We start from the raw sequence: 6013 nt of genomic DNA, 5'->3' as shown, positions 1-6013 counted from the left end.
TCTGCTATACATTAATTTCAGGTATAGCCTTAGGGGGTCGTATACTCGTATGTGGTTAATTGATGAAGTAAAGAGCCAATAATGTCTATACACCACCACCAATGTTCTTCTAACACATACAGCAGGAGTTTAGCTTTTAAACCAAAAGTTTTATTTGCAACCTTTCGGCATGTTTCACATGTGCGACAATATTTGGCCACATCTGTAAAGATTCAAGGCCAATAGTAGTGTTGAAGTAGTCTTCTATTAGTTTTCTCCAAATGTTATCTCATGCGCTAAGCATAGAAAAGTCTGTTGGCAGTTTTTAGGTAAGACCAACTGGTTAAGTATTTGATAAGTGTTGGACTTAGAAGTCCACGTTCGACATACTGAACCACCTTTCCAATAAAAACAATTATTTTCATTCGCCGCCTGCTTCACTCGAATAGCATAGCATTGCTAGCATAGATTCAAGCTGCACAATTCATGTTACCTTCATGTCAAATTTCTCATTATTATGTATTATAAATTTATTATTCTGTCTAGTTTGTACAGAAGATTACATTGGCATTGACTTGGGTAGCACGCTAGATTTGTACACATCGATGAGTTCATTATGAAGCCTTCCATGTTGTCATTATGCCACCAGTAGTGCACGTACACCTTTTATGATCAGTTTCCATAATATCAATTCCAAGTATTATTCACTCAAGTACAGTCTCCAATACAATAGCAAACAGTTAACATGCCTAAGAACTCAAAACAAACGACTGACACTTGAAAAAACAAACCACAGGAATAAACAAATACACTATACTACATAACCAAAAGAGTAAATATATATGAACTGCATGGCGTACATGTATTGATGTCATGTGTGTCAAAAAAAGTGAGCACATATATTATTCTGAGTCATAAGTACAATAGGTTCTTTATGAAGACAAGTAAAATTAATGGCATCTATTAAGATCAAGTATTTATCAAGTATACCTATCAAAATCTGTGAGTGTTAAGGTCAGTAATTCTCTACAGAACCCTCAAAAGTTTTGACGACAGCGTTTTTTTTTAATGTCTGCATATGTATTACTAGCCCTGGAATATTAAATAAGCTGGGAAATGTGTACCCATAGGTTCATAAGTTGCTTAGAATGCTGTTTTCATATAATCAAAGCGCATTTGTTTTTAATTTAAACAATATTTTTATTTCGTTTCAATAATATAAACATACAACACAAAATATTACATTACAAAGAGGTAGAAGGAAGAAAATTAAAATTAAGAGAAAGAAAATAAGAAAAACAAATTTTTGATCTGGTATAACATCTAAATTTGCCCATTATCTAGCCAATTAGCTAATTGTCCCCATTTATGATAATGGATGAGTTCTTTATTTTTGTTTATTGCGATTTGTAGTTCAATATTTCTATACTCCTTGATCCAAATTTTATATGCGTATTTTGTTGGATGAACCTTTTGAACCCTGCAGGTATATACATATTTTCTTAAATAATAAAATAAAATGATTTAATAATATATTTTCCGGTTCACATAGACCTATAATAATATTGTTGACATTACAAACAATATTAGCAATAAGTGTACAATCACTTTGCAACAGTTTCAACAGTTTCTTTACAACAATACAGTTAACAAATAGGTTACTTAATGTTACTTCTTCTTTTTCACAAAAAGAACAGTGGGGGAATTGATTATTTTTCATTTATACATTAGTTGTTAGAAGTCTGTGTATAATTTTGTATTGGAATTGAAATTGTTGTCTTGAAAGGTAATTTGAATTGTTGTTTCAACCCATACAAATGTTGGAAGTCTATGGCAATATTTGGCTCTTCAACAATCTTTTCAGACAAAGATTTATACACCTTTTTGCTTGTTAGTGTATTAATTGCAACTTACTTAGAATTCCATTGATTTTGTTTTGAAAATCACACTACTCATGGGTATTATAGTATGGTATTCTGTCAAAGTGATACCTTTTACCTTCCAATATTGCCAGTCATGAAAGTTTCCATAGAAATCGATTAGGTCTATTATTCTTAATACTTATTTTCTTGCCAAATTGTTCAGATAGACTGTACGAAAGCCAATTTTTAAAAATATAATGTTCCATAATATTTGTTATCAATTTCAGATGTTGTTTTTGGAGTGTATGATGTCAGAGATGGCCATTCCCGGATAATACCATAATAAAAGGGTGCAATTTGATTTTCAAATTCTGATTCATCATAGTTGCAAAAAAACACAAAAAAACATGGTCCCCAAACGTTTTCAATAGTCCCTTTCAATATATTCTTCCATCCGGCTTGGCTATCTGAAACAAATCGTTTCACCCACATAATATGTTGTGCTTTAAAAAAAGAGTCCGCCTCAATCATATTTAATCCACCCCTTTCAATATCTGGAATAAGGATTTTTCTTTTAATTTTATCCTTTCCATTCCAAATAAAATTGTAAATAATATTATTGTCTTTTTTGATAATTGATTTTGGCACTGAAATCATTAATGCTAAATATATAAATTGAGAAAGGCCAAAGGTTTTAAGAATCTGTATTTTACCAATTATTGACAGTTTTCATTTAGACCATAATGAGCATACTGACTTTAGACTGTTAATTTTCTTTGAAAAATTTTCTTCAATAGACATGTCAGATGCATAGGTAAAACAACTCCCAAAATTGTTATTCCATTCGACCATTTAATATTTATTTTCCCCTTTGTGCAATGTTTCAACAGTTCTGGTTCTATGCTAATTCAAATGAGCATCAATAATGATTTATTATTTATTATTGAAGTGAGTTGAATATTGCTGTGGGAAATTGTTTATAGTAAAATTATAATAGTGTCCTTTGTCATATAGTCTGGTAGAAAGCTGGTCAAAATCAAAGTACACCTCAAGTATGGAGCAAAATAAGCCGATTCTGTAGTAACTAATTATTTGATCCGGCTTCTAACATTCTGTAATGGTTTTCGAACAAATGTTAGCTTTATGAGCAGGTTTATGATCAGTAATACATGTAAGAATGTAAATTAGTTTGACTTGAAATCTATCCATTTGACTTATTATTCGTTCGCTTGTTTGTTATCAGAGTTTTGGATTCCAGATGACAATCTGTCATTTCGACTAAGTCATCAATATCCTTCCTTGTTTTATGCTTGCATAATGACAAGTCTATTCAACAGGTGAGGGACCTTCACATCATTCCTGTAGTTCATTTTGTTTTGCGTTATATAATATTTGTAGTTAATTCACTTCAGCCATTACAAGAACACATGTACTGTATTTACATTCATTACATGATATCCTTCATATGCCAACCTCTACTGAACTTAATTTGGCTTGTGATGACAGAAATATAAATAATTCATATTGTTTCTTTTAACAAATACAAACTTGTGTGTTACACATGTACCAGCTTGCTTCCCTGCTTGTCATTAAATATAAGATGTTGTGATAATACAGCCATTGTGTGTTACACATGTACCATCCCCCTTCCCTGCTTGTCACTAGATATAGGGCGTTGGACGGTAGAAATGACACAGAAATAACTAATCTATATATTATTCAGCCAATTACATTTCCGTAACGACCCGTAGGGCCTTCTTAACCAGGCTTAGTTTTATTAGAACGAGAACAAAATGTAGTGGATTGTTTAGAAAGAACAGAAATGACGTCCTTACAATACAAAATAAGGTCGACTTACGGTAATCTCTCACTTTGTGTATGCTGGAGTCATTACCTCATATAATATATGTGCTGCCAATAACCTACTAAATACACTCATTACAATTCAGCCATATATTTCTGTGGGAAACAAATGTATACTAAATGTAAACCAATGTATACTAAATGTTAACCAATGTATACTAAATGTAATTCAATGTATACTAAAAGTTACCAATGTATACTAAATGCTTGCCAATGTATACTAAATGTTAACCAATGTATACTAAATGTTAACAATGTATATTAAATGTTAACCAATGTATACTAAATGTTAACAATGTATACTAAATGTTAACCAATGTATACTAAAGGTTACCATTGTATGCTAAATGTTAACAATTTATACTAAATGTTAACAAATGTATACTAAATGTTAACAATGTATACTAAATATGAACCAATGTATACTAAATGTAAACCGATGTATACTAAATGTTACCCAAATAATACTATTTCATAATGTGACATAATTAACAATTTCGAATATTTTCAAAGTGAATATCAGATTAGTGTAGTACGAATATGAGCTGCACATTGATATGGAATTATTTAATAGCGTACGCTATAATAAGTAGTGAATTCGTCATATTGTATTAAGGGTGAAATTTTGGTTGAGTCTTTTGAAATGTTGAGTAATATTTTAATGTAATAAGCAGCTACGGTATTTGCATGTAGATATCCGGGTCAGATGTTTCTTGCCGAACATCAATTCAAAGAACAGTCCCGTGTTTGTGATTGAGTTATCAATATCTTAGAGACTCATCAAGTCACCGAATTGACTCTCTGATGATCGAAGATAGACTGTATTACAAATAAATTCAATATTCAATGTCAATCATTTCTATTAAGGTTAGTCTGGGATGTACACGAAACTCGTAAGGTTTTTTTCTGTATAGCCAATTAGTTCAGCCAATTACAGGACGAGTATCTTACCTATGTTACCACTGTGTCGCAGCGAACGTCAAACATTACTTACTTCGTGGGCTGTTTTAGCGCACTCCAGAAAAGAAATTGAATAGCAATGAATGACGAGTTTTATTTTAGTGAAGCAACGTGCGAATGCCATTATTTTTATATTTCATTCTTATTAAAGGACTTTCAACTAAGTTGTGCCGACTATACATCTTTGAGATATTAAAATGAATTTCGTTGTCAAATGTTTTTCCTGCACATCCATTCCCACACATATATTTCGCCAGTTATTAAGTAGCTATATGACATCATGTTCGCCCTACATTTCAAAAGGAAATTACATACTGTATGTGAAAGTTAAATATACATAACTAAAAACAGGCATACTACCAAATTACATTGGATTTGTATAATATGAACACTGAAAATTCAGCAGATGCTTTACCTTTCGTCATACTGCTTCCAGGCACATTGCATGATACAGTCAACATACCTGGTTTACATTTTTGTTGAATGTATGCGTATGTATATTTTATTGTGGTAGTGTGAAATTGCCGTTAGGTATCGAACACGATACCCATCTATCTTTTTGTAAATCGGATATGGCCGTTCAAATTTCAAACCCTACCCCCACCAACTCTCAACCTCTATATTTCAATGAACGACAGTGAACAATTTCACAAATTTACCGTTTACAGCGACATACATACAGCGGTGATCTAACCATAGTGTCGTAATATAATCATAGTGACGTAATTGAACCATAGTGTCGTAATTGAATCATAGTGTCGTAATAGAACCATAGTGTCGTAATAGAACTATAGTGTCGTAATGTAACCACAGTGTCGTAATTGAACCATAGTGTCGTAATAGAATCATAGTGTCGTAATAGAACCATAGTGTCGTAATAGAACTATAGTGTCGTAATGTAACCATAGTGCCGTAATAGAACCATAGTGTCGTAATAGAACTAGTGTTGTAATGTAACCACAGTGTCGTAATTGAACCATAGTGTCGTAATAGAATCATAGTGTCGTAATAGAACCATAGTGTCGTAATAAAACTATAGTGTCGTAATGTAACCACAGTGTCGTAATTGAACCATAGTGTCGTAATAGAATCATAGTGTCGTAATGTAACCATAGTGTCGTAGTGTCGTATTGGAACCATTGTGTCGTAATAGAACCACATTGTCGTAATAGAACTATAGTGTCGTAATATAATCATAGTGTCGTGATAGAACCATAGTGTCGTAACATAACCATAGTGTCGTAATAGAATCATAGTGTCGTAATAGAACCATAGTGTCGTAATAGAACCATAGTGTCGTAATGTAACATTAGTGTCGTAATAGAACCATAGTGTCGTAACATAACCAT

Source organism: Saccoglossus kowalevskii, chromosome 2, assembly GCF_978046115.1.
Source record: "Saccoglossus kowalevskii chromosome 2, keSacKowa6.1, whole genome shotgun sequence".
NCBI lineage: Eukaryota > Metazoa > Hemichordata > Enteropneusta > Harrimaniidae > Saccoglossus > Saccoglossus kowalevskii.
The sequence above is the reverse complement of the archived record's forward strand: the minus strand, read 5'-3'. Positions refer to the sequence as shown.